This window comes from Tamandua tetradactyla, chromosome X (assembly GCF_023851605.1).
Source record: "Tamandua tetradactyla isolate mTamTet1 chromosome X, mTamTet1.pri, whole genome shotgun sequence".
Lineage (NCBI taxonomy): Eukaryota > Metazoa > Chordata > Mammalia > Pilosa > Myrmecophagidae > Tamandua > Tamandua tetradactyla.
The window spans coordinates 20,305,862-20,318,629 of record NC_135353.1 but is presented as its reverse complement, the minus strand read 5'-3'; positions in this window follow the sequence as shown (position 1 = coordinate 20,318,629).

Genomic DNA, 12,768 nt, shown 5'->3' with positions numbered 1-12,768 from the left:
AGGATTACGTGACAGAGAGAGGGTGTTTCCTTCAACCCATTCCCCATGGGCACCCCAATTCAGTGGTTCATTTTGTTCTCTCCCACCTTCCACTATTACCTAGTATTTTGGATGTCTTACCAAAAATTTCTCCAAGCTAACATGGTCGTATGTAAGTATCAGTAGAGATTTGAATCATTCCACTTGCTCCTTACAAGTTTCTTTATGTGCCTTAAAGACCATTCACTTCTTGGCTACTACCAGGCAACTTTTCCATTCCACCATCTTTCCTCAATGTCCACGTAGCTCTCCTCAGTTTTCTGTTGCCCAGTCTGAAGTTACTGCTATTTCAGGATATCAAGACTTTGGTAAATAAACTTGCTCTACTAGGGTATTTTGAATTAGTCTTGTTTCAAATTTGGGGGGTCATGTTCATCTCAGAGAGTATACTACTAAGACTTGAGTATTTTCAATGTAGGTGGGAAGGGTCAGATATTCACATGCTGAAAGTGGTTGTGGATGTTTGTATGCAGGAAACAACAATCTAAAACTGCAGCAGGAACGGGCTTGACACACTTGGTACTGGAGGTTCTGTCCAGCACAACAGCCCCAGGATGAACTCCATTTTGACAAGGGAGAAATAAAGCTGTCTTTATTCATGGACTCCAAGATAGTTCACGCTGAAAATTCTACTGATCTAAAAAATGCTTCAAGAACTAATTATTAAATTTAACAAGGTTGCAGGATACAAATTCAATACACAAAAATCGATTTTATTTTGTATAAGATTTCATACTAGCAATGAACAATTGGAAACTAAAATTTAAAGCTTATAATTTAAAATAGCACCAGAAAATCTAAACTACAAAGAGAAAAATCTGACGAACGATACAGAACACCTGTACATAGAAAACTACAAAACAGTGTGGAAAGAATTTAATGACCTAAATAAATGGTGATGTATACCTTACTCACACATCAGAAAACTCTATATTATTAAGATGTCAAGTCTTCTCAAATTCATCAGCAGATTCAATTCAATACAAATCAAAATCCCAAAAGTAATTCTTTATAGAAACTGATGGAATGGTTCTAACATTCATATGGAAATGCAAAGGACCTAGAACTGCCAGAAGAATTTTTTTTAAATGAAGAACAAAGTGGAGGGGATTACATTACTTCATTTCAAGACTTATTATAAACTGGCATTTTCCCATGATTGGTAGACTGAAGTTATATGTTTTGGGAAGGCAGACCAGAGAGATAAATCGCCATTCTCAACATATCATATCAAATATACACTATCAACATGACTTACTACAGTTGATCTTATTCTTGATCACCTCGCTGAGGTAGTGTTTGTCAGGTTTCTCCACTGTAAAGTCACACTCCCCTTCCCCCTGGTTTTCACACTGTAATTTTTGGAAGTTACCAGGTACAGCCTGGTAATGCCTTAGGGAGTGAGGGATTATGCATATTATCTACATAAATTATTGGGAATTCTTCTGCACAGGAGTTTTGTACATTACTTATTCAATCATTTATTTATATCAATATAGACTAATAGATATTTATTTTATACTTTGAGTCCAACTTTTTTTTAAATCATAAATGGATGTTGATTTTTTTTAAAAAAAACTGCTTTTCTCATTTAATCTGTCAATGTGGTATTCCTGACCTATATCAGTTTGTCCTTAGACCTATCCTTCATTCTTCCCTGACTCTACTCTCTATATACAGGGGCTGACCCTGGCAGGCTGCGATTCCTAATCTCACCAACATCTGGCTGCCTTCCTGATTCTACCAACAGGTGAAAACAGCAGGAGATTAGAACCCAGGAGGATGGAGCAGCCAGAGCTTTTCTCCTTCTTCCTCTGTACCAAGTAACTTCTCCTTCAGTGACTACATATTTACCATGGCTCCAGTCCCCACCAAATGGGCCCAACATGGCTCCAGATCCTGTGGAACACAAAACCTAGGGTCCAGTAACCCTATGTCTTCTCTTTGTCCTGCCAGCATAGAAGTGGAGTGACTTCCTCATGGTGTTAATTATTGGGTTCCCCAACTCTCCCCTGTTTGGCATCTCCATCACTTTTATAATTCATTCCCTGCATTAAATTCCCTCTATGTTAATATTTATACTGGGTTTTTTTTCCCTGGGAAATGCCTGACTGCTACATATGGCCACTTATATTGATTAATTTTTGCATTCATGAGATTAGCCCAATTCTGTCACCAGTAGTTAAATGTTTTTCTTTTCTATAACTACTAAAACACCAAAGCAAAACAAAAAAAAATACCTCTGTACACTGAATACTCCAAATAGTATTCTATCCATTTAATCCATTTCACAGTCTTCTCAAAAGTAACTTTTCCCTCCCTAGTTATTGTGTATATATTAAATTCTAATACCATAATAATAGAGTGAAATATTCAACTTGTAAAAGGTCAGGCAATACACATAAACCTATAAAACACTACCTGTGTGATACAGCCAAAGTGGTACTTAAAGAAGATGTATAGTTTTAAACAGATGTATTAGAAAACAAGATATATTTAAGCATCCCGGGCCGGCTGAGAGTCTCGGAGAGGCAAGTTTTCCAAGCCGAGGCGGCCGGCGCCCCTATTTTGCGGGCAGCTTCGAGTCTCGGCTTCGAGTCCGCGGCTACGAGTCTTGGATCAGAGGGCTATCCAAGCCGCGGTGGCCCCTCCTCACGGGCGGCTTCCTGGTCCGGTGGGGAATTCCCCAGGCCGTGGCGGCCGGTGACGGACGCCCCTCCCCCGCAGGCGACTTCCTGGTCCGGTGGCGAATTCCCCGGGCCCGCTGCGGCCAGCGACCAGTCACAGGGTCCCCTAAAGCCACGGCGGCTGACGCCCCCACCACGCGCGGCCCCTGAACCAACGGAGAGAATTGGATCAGAAATCCCCAGGCCGCGGAGATCGGTGACCGGGGAGATCCATTCCAAACACATGAGACAAACGTGTGCCACGAGCGCCACCTACTGGGCAGGATAAGAAAAACAGAACCCAGAGATTTCACAGAAAAATCTTACAACCTTGTTGGGTCCGACATCCAGGGAAATCTGACTAAATGCCCAGATGCCAGCAGCAGAAGATAACGGTCCACGCTCAGAAGATCGAGAATATGGCCCAGTCAAAGGAACAAACCAATAGTTCAAATGAGATACAGGAGCTGAAACAACTAATGCTGAATATACGAACAGAAATGGAAAACCTCTTCAAAAACGAAATCGATAAATTGAGGGAGGACATGAAGAAGACATGGGCTGAACAAACAGAAGAAATAGAAAAACTGAAAAAACAAATCACAGAGCTTATGGAAGTGAAGGATAAAGTAGAAAAGATGGAAAAAACAATGGATACCTACAATGATAGATTTAAAGAGAGAGAAGATAGAACTAGTGATTTGGAGGATGCAACATCTGAACTTCAAAAAGAAACAGAAACTATCGGGAAAAGAATGGAAAAATTTGAACAGGGTAGCAGGGAACTCAAGGACAATATGAACCGCACAAATATACGTGTTGTGGGTGTCCCAGAAGGAGAAGAGAAGGGAAAAGGAGGAGAAAAACTAATGGAAGAAATTATCACTGAAAATTTCCCAACTCTTATGAAAGACCTAAAATTACAGATCCAAGAAGTGCAGCGCACCCCAAAGAGATTAGACCCAAATAGGCGTTCTCCAAGACACTTACTAGTTAGAATGTCAGAGGTCAAAGAGAAAGAGGATCTTGAAAGCAGCAAGAGAAAAACAATCCATCACACACAAGGGAAACCCAATAAGACTATGTGTAGATTTCTCAGCAGAAACCATGGAAGCTAGAAGACAGTGGGATGATATATTTAAATTACTAAAAGAGAAAAACTGCCAACCAAGACTCCTATAGCCAGCAAAATTATCCTTCAAAAATGAGTGAGAAATTAAAACATTCTCAGACAAAAAGTCACTGAGAGAATTTGTGACCAAGAGACCAGCTCTGCAAGAAATATTAACGGGAGCACTAGAGTCAGATACAAAAAGACAGAAGAGAGAGGTATGGAGAAGAGTGTAGAAAGAAGGAAAATCAGATATGATATATATAATACAAAAGGCAAAATGTTAGAGGAAAATATTATCCAAACAGTAATAATACTAAATGTCAATGGACTGAATTCCCCAATCAAAAGACATAGATTGGCAGAATGGATTAAAAAACAGGATCCTTCTATATGCTGTCTACAGGAAACACATCTTAGACCCAAAGATAAACATAGGTTGAAAGTGAAAGGTTGGGAAAAGATATTTCATGCAAATAACAACCAGAAAAGAGCAGGAGTGGCTATACTAATATCCAACAAATTAGACTTCAACTGTAAAACAGTTAAAAGAGACAAAGAAGGACACTATATACTAATAAAAGGAACAATTAAACAAGAAGACATAACAATCATAAATATTTATGCACCGAACCAGAATGCCCCAAAATACGTGAGGAATACACTGCAAACACTGAAAAGGGAAATAGACTCATATACCATAATAGTTGGAGACTTCAATTCCCCACTCTCATCAATGGACAGAACATCTAGACAGAGGATCAATAAAGAAATAGAGAATCTGAATATTACTATAAATGAGCTAGACTTAACAGACATTTATAGGACATTACATTCCACAACAGCAGGATACACCTTTTTCTCAAGTGCTCATGGATCATTCTCAAAGATAGACCATATGCTGGGTCACAAAGCAAGTCTTAACAAATTTAAAAAGATTGAAATCATACACAACACTTTCTCAGATCATAAAGGAATGAAGTTGGAAATCAATAATAGGCGGAGTGCCAGAAAATTCACAAATACGTGGAGGCTCAACAACACACTCCCAAACAACGAGTGGGTCAAAGAAGAAATTGCTAGAGAAATTAGCAAATACCTTGAGGTGAATGAAAATGAAAACACAACATATCAAAACTTATGGGACGCAGCAAAGGCAGTGCTAAGAGGGAAATTTATTGCTCTAAATGCCTATATCAGAAAAGAAGAAAAGGCAAAAATTCAGGAATTAACTATCCATTTGGAAGAACTGGAGAAAGAACAGCAAGCTAACCCCAAAGCAAGCAAAAGGAAAGAAATAACAAAGATTAGAGCAGAAATAAATGAAATTGAAAACATGAAAACAATAGAGAAAATCAATAAGGCCAGAAGTTGCTTCTATGAGAAAATCAATAAGATTGATGGGCCCTTAGCAAGATGGACAAAAAGAAGAAGAGAGAGGATGCAAATAAATAAGATCAGAAATGGAAGAGGAGACATAACTACTGACCTCACAGAAATAAAGGAGGTAATAACAGGATACTATGAACAACTTTACGCTAACAGATAAAACAATTTAGAGGAAATGGACGGGTTCCTGGAAAGACATGAACAACCAACTTTGACTCAAGAAGACACAGATGACCTCAACAAACCAATCACAAATAAAGAAATTGAATCAGTCATTCAAAAGCTTCCTAAAAAGAAAAGTCCAGGACCAGACGGCTTCATATCTGAATTCTATCAAACATTCCAGAAAGAATTAGTACCAACTCTCCTCAAACTCTTCAAAAAAATCAAAGCGGAGGGAAAACTACCTAATTCATTCTATGAAGCCAACATCACCCTCATACCAAAACCAGGCAAAGATATTACAAAAAAAGAAAACTACAGGTCAATCTCTCTAATGAATATAGATGCAAAAATCCTCAATAAAATTCTAGCAAATCGTATCCAACAACACATTAAAAGAATTATACATCCTGACCAAGTAGGATTCATCCCAGGTATGCAAGGATGGTTCAACATAAGAAAATCAATTAATGTAATACACCATATCAACAAATCAAAGCAGAAAAATCACATGATCATCTCAATTGATGCAGAGAAGGCATTTGACAAGATTCAACATCCTTTCCTGTTGAAAACACTTCAAAGGATAGGAATACAAGGGAACTTCCTTAAAATGATAGAGGGAATATATGAAAAACCCACAGCTAATATCATCCTCAATGGGGAAAAATTGAAAACTTTCCCCCTAAGATCAGGAACAAGACAAGGATGTCCACTATCACCACTATTATTCAACATTGTGTTGGAGGTTCTAGCCAGAGCAATTAGACAAGAAAAAGAAATACAAGGCATCAAAATTGGAAAGGAAGAAGTAAAACTATCACTGTTTGCAGACGATATGATACTATACGTCGAAAACCCGGAAAAATTCACAACAAAAGTACTAGAGCTAATAAATGAGTACAGCAAAGTAGCAGGTTACAAGATCAACATTCAAAAATCTGTAGCATTTCTATACACTAGCAATGAACAAGCGGAGGGGGAAATCAAGAAACGAATCCCATTTACAATTGCAACTAAAAGAATAAAATACCTAGGAATAAATTTAACTAAAGAGACAAAAAACCTATATAAAGAAAACTACAAAAAACTGCTAAAAGAAATCACAGAAGACCTAAATAGATGGAAGGGCATATATAGTTAAGATGTCAATCCTACTTAAATTGATTTACGGATTCAATGCAATACCCATCAAAATCCAAACAACTTATTTTTCAGAAATAGGAAAAACAATAAGCAAATTTATCTGGAAGGGCAGGGTGCCCCGAATTGCTAAAAACATCTTGAGGAAAAAAAACGAAGCTGGAGGCCTCACACTGCTTGACTTTAAGGCATATTATGAAGCCACAGTGGTCAAAACAGCATGGTATTGGCATAAAGATAGATATATCGACCAATGGAATCGAATAGAGTGCTCAGATATAGACCCTCTCATCTATGGACATTTGATCTTCGATAAGGCAGTCAAGCCAACTCACCTGGGACAGAACAGTCTCTTCAATAAACGGTGCCTAGAGAACTGGATATCCATATGCAAAAGAATGAAAGAAGACCCATATCTCACACCCTACACAAAAGTTAACTCAAAATGGATCAAAGATCTAAACATTAGGTCTAAGACCATAAAACAGTTAGAGGAAAATGTAGGGAGATATCTTATGAATCTTACAATTGCAGGCAGTTTTATGGACCTTAAACCTAAAGCAAGAGCACTGAAGAAGGAAATAAATAAATGGGAACTCCTCAAAATTAAACACTTTTGTGCATCAAAGAACTTCATCAAGAAAGTAGAAAGACAGCCTACACAATGGGAATCAATATTTGGAAATGACATATCAGATAAAGGTCTAGTATCCAGAATTTATAATGAGATTGTTCAACTCAAAAACAAAAAGACAGCCAACCCAATTACAAAATGGGAAAAAGACTTGAATAGACACCTCTCAGAGGAGGAAATACAAATGGCCAAAAGGCACATGAAGAGATGCTCAATGTCCCTGGCCATTAGAGAAATGCAAATCAAAACCACAATGAGATATCATCTCACACCCACCAGAATGGCCATTATCAACAAAACAGAAAATGACAAGTGCTGGAGAGGATGCAGTGAAAGAGGCACACTTATCCACTGTTGGTGGGAATGTCAAATGGTGCAACCACTGTGGAAGGCAGTTTGGCGGTTCCTCAAAAAACTGAATATAGAAGTGCCATACGACCCAGCAATACCATTGCTGGGAATCTACTCAAAGGAATTAAGGGCAAAAACTCAAACGAACATTTGCACACCAATGTTTATATCAGCGTTATTTACAATTGCAAAGAGATGGAAACAGCCAGAATGTCCATCAACAGACGAGTGGCTAAACAAACTGTGGTCTATACATACGATGGAATATTATGCAGCATAAGGCAGGATAAACTTATGAAGCATGTAATAACATGGATGGACCTAGAGAACATTATGCTGAGTGAGTCTAGCCAAAAACTAAAAGACAAATACTGTATGGTCCCAATGATGTGAATCGACACTCGAGAATAAACCTGGAATATGTCATTGGTAACAGAGTTCAGCAGGAGTTAGAAACAGGGTAAGATAATGGGTAATTGGAGCTGATGGGATACAGACTGTGCAATAGGACTAGATTCAAAAACTCAAAAATGGACAGCACAATAATACCTAATTGTAAAGTAATCATGTTAAAACACTGAATGAAGCTGCATCTGAGCTATAGGTTTTTGTTTTGTTTTGTTTTGTTCTTACTATTATTACTTTTATTTTTTTTCTCTATATTAACATTCTATATCTTTTTCGGTTGTATTGCTAGTTCTTCTAAACCGATGCAAATGTACTAAGAAACGATGATCATGCATCTATGTGATGATGTTAAGAATTACTGATTGCATATGTAGAATGGTATGATTTCTAAAAAAAAAAAAAAAAATGGACAGCACAATACTACCTAATTGTAATGTAATTATATAATTATGTTAAAACACTGAATGAAGCTGCATCTGAGCTATAGTTTTTTTTTCTTATATATTTTTGTATTTTTTATTTTTATTTTTTCTCTATATTACCATTTTATTTCTTTTTCTGTTGTCTTGCTATTTCTTTTTCTAAATCGATGCATATGTACTAAGAAATGATGATCATACATCTATGTGATGATATTAAGAATTACTGATTGCATATGTAGAATGGAATGATTTCTAAATGTTGTGTTAGATAATTTTTTTAATTAATAAAAAAATGTAAAAAAAAAAAGATATATTTAAAACATCCAAGCAACTCAGTAATCTAGGGAATGAATAACATACTAAACCTAAAGCAGAAGGTAGGAAATAATGAAGATAAGTGAAGAAATAATGAAATAGAAAAAAGTAGAGTCAACTATCAAAAGCTAATTCTTTGAAAATACTTATACAATAGACAAGTTTTTAAAAAGCAAATATTGCTAATTACTAAGGAAAAAAGCACAAATTAACAATAAAAGCTAAATAAATTTGTACAACATATAGATGTGGAAGGGATTTAAATGGTATTATGAGAACACAACAACTATGTTATACCATTTCCTCAAGATAAGCAAATGGTCGCCAATGAAAGATTTCTATATAGAGAGGTATTTCAGTGAATAAACAAAGAAGGGATGCGAGAATTACCATTATGTATTTCTAATGGATGAATAGATGAAGATGGCGATCATCAATGACAGCACAAAAGGAGACAAGCATACATTATGTACCTCTTAATGGAAGTACCCAGCATTACCTATAGAATGGTCTTGCAAAACAAACTTCATCTGATTAAGCTGCTACCTCTAAGATTTAAAGAAATTCATGCGGCTGTGAACATATTAAAGGATACCGAAGTGTTATAATCAGCAAAATTCAAACTACAGGAAACAGGACAAAACACAAGATTTCTTTAAAAAAAAAATTACAAGGAAAAAGAGGTGATAAGGAGGGAAACTGTAGATTACAAGCAATTTAAGGGACATAACAGAGAACCACAATATACAGCCCACAACTGAACAGCTAGTTTAAATAAGCTAAATTTAAAAAGACCATTAGGCAGATGTGAAGAATAACTGGACAGTTAATGATATTAGTGACTTATTTAAATTTTAAATAATATTGTTTTAAATGATTTACTTAAAAGCACTTGCTTATATTTTTATAAACAAGTCCCTAACTTTTAGAAATGCACTCTGAAATAAAGAAAGGCAAACTGAAATAGTTAAGAGATGAAATGGTATGATGTTTTGGATTTGCTTCACATTATTACAACAGCAGAGATAGGGGGAAGGTGGAGGTATAGTTAGAACCAGACTGGCAGTGTACTGATGACTCCTGATGCTGAGTATCAGGTATATTGGGTTCATTATACTGTTTTTGTCTACTAATGCATATGTTTGAGAATATCTGTAATAAAATGATTTTGTTATAAATATCATGCTGAAAACTTAAAATCTTAAGTGAAATGGATCACTTTTTAGAAAATGAATGAATGACCAACTTGGTCCATAAATAAATATAAAACTTTAAGTGAACAATACAAACAGAAATTCTACTTAAAGCTCAAGCCACCCTAAAATGTAGCAGACAAGCCACTTCTGGAGGACAGTTCTATGAAATGGTCAGGGAACACTAATCACAATTTTTTGTAAACTCTTCCAAAGCGTACAGAAGGAGAGAAATTATTCAAATCATTCTCCCAGACTAGTTCTTCTTGATTGAAAAGCCAGATGAGGACACCCCGTGAGAGAAGCACTTGCACCAAGCTCACTCACATAGCAGCTAATATCCTAAATAACTGAACAGCATATCCAACACAGCAATGAATTAAATGAACACATGGGCTACATCTAAGGCATGAAAATAGACTTAACATTAAAAAAACTTTGAAGTGTAATTTCTTACATTAACAAATTAGAGGAGAAAAAACCCACTAGATCACGTAAATGGGTACAGAAAAACCCTTTGAAATAAATTCAACACAAGTTCATGATAAAAAAATTTTAGCAAACTAAGAATAGAAGGTGTATTAAGGGTTTCCGGAAAAACAGAACCAACAGGAGATAGATATATAGATAGATAAAGATGATATAGATATATATATAGATATGGATATAGATAGATATATAATGTAAATATTATGTTATTTATTACAGGAATGACTCACACAACTGTGGGGATGGGCAATACCAAATTCTGTAGGGCAGGCTAGGGACTCCAATAAACGCTTCTGAAGAATTTCTCAGAAGAAGCTGATTGGCTGAAGGAGAGATGGAAATTCTTCTCTCTGACTGCTGAAATCATCAGTTCTCTTTACAGGGCCTTCAGCTGATTGGATAAGACTTTTCTCATTGTTGAAGACAATCTCCTTAGTTATTGTAGAAGTAATCAGCCACAGATTCAGCAACTTATTGATGATTCAAAACCAGGAAGTACCCTCACAGTAATAATCAGGTCAGTGCTTGCTTGACTAAACAATGTAACACCATAAACTAATCAAGTTGACACATGAACATAACCATCACAGAAGGGAACTTTCATTTTCTAAAATCTACAGCAAACACATTTAAGTGTGAAATGTTAGAAGCATTCCATTAAAGTCTAGGAACAAGAAACATAAATGCTATCACCTCTACTGTTCAAAAACTGCACTGGAACACAAAGCAAAACTTACAGATATCAAAATAAGTAAGATGATATTTAGTGAAAAGAAACAGATGACAGATATTTGGTCACAATATCATCTGTGTAGAAGATTCTAAGAAATAAATATGTGGAATATTCAAATGAATAAGAGACTTGAGAAAGATAGTTTGGAAAGTCACTACAGCAAAATCAAGAATATTGCCACACAAAATCAGTAACTAATGAGAACGTGTAATAGAAAACATCCTATTCACAAGAGCAGGTAAATCCAAAAATTACCTAAGAGCAAGCGTCATAAAAAATGTACAAGATCTTCATAGAGGCAATTATAAAAACTTCATGATAGATACAGCTAAACAGTCTCAAATAAATAGAAAAGTATACCACATTCCTTTTTGGGGAAGAAAATATTGTGCAGATGTCAATTCTCCATTAATTATTTTCAGATTCAGTGCCTTACCTGTACTTGCCAAAATAACAGCTAAGAATGGGCTGCTATCTTCCACTCCCCAAATCAACCCTAGAAAACAAAAGAAGGGAAAATGAAAATCAAACAATATTGTATTAGTTTCCCAGGGTTGCTATAACAAATTACCACAAAAAACTGGTTGGCTTAAAATAACAGATATGTATTCTCTGACCGTTTTGGCCAGAAGTCTGAAATGAGCATCGCTGAGCTGAAATCAAGGCGTCTGCAGGGCTGCACTCCCTCTGGGCACCCTATGGGGAGAAAAACCTTTCTTGCCTCTTCCAGCTTCTGGTGACTGCTGCCGTACCTTGGATGGTGGCCCCATCACTCCAATTTCTGCCTCTATGTTCACATTGCTTTCTCCTATATGTGTCTGCCAAACTTCCCTCTCCCTCCCTCTTGATAACACCTGTGATTGCATTCAGGGCCCACCCAAATGGATCCAGGATAATCAAAATCCTTGGCTTAATCAGATTTGCAAAGACCCTTTTCCCAAATAAGGCAACATTTTATAGGTTCCAGGGACTGGAAAAGAATATCTTTCAGAGGTCATTTTCAGCTTACCACAAATACCAAAACCACAATCTAAACAACAGTCTCCCTCGGGGGAGAATGAAGACTCTGGTGAACCAGTACTTTTTTGGGAGGTGAGGAAATGGGAGGAGGCAGTAAAGTTGGAGAGGTCCATAGCCTGTAATAGATGGCAAATGAACAAATAAGTAGAAGGAAAGTTTTTAAACTTGTGCCCTTGCTTCACTGCAGAAATCTGAGGCAGCATCTCAGACCATAGATGCCAACAGCCATGGGACAATACCAGTACAGTAGGAAAGAGGGAGTTTATTGAGGCAGTATGTCAATGGCCATCGGAAACCACTTTAGTGGGTGAGAACTGACCTTTTAAAAAATTATTGTTATAACAGAACATAGAGATTGGAACTGAAATAGGATAGCAAGTATCATAAGGAATCATGCAGAATAAGGGTAGGTATTCTTTCATCAAATTATATATATATATATATGTAATATACATACACACTTGGTAGATGAGTAAAATATATTTTTTACTATTTAATGACTGTTCCAAAATTTGGAATCACTGCACTGAACAATGCAATGTTAGATGATCTCAAAAAAACAGGACCTCCCCAAAGCAGGCTGTTCAGCCTCTTGCATGTAGAAAATAAACCTGTTGAAACAAAAGGTTCCTAGACTAAGTGTGGCTGAGGGAGAGACCCCATGTACGGGTGGGACACTTCTGTGACAATCAC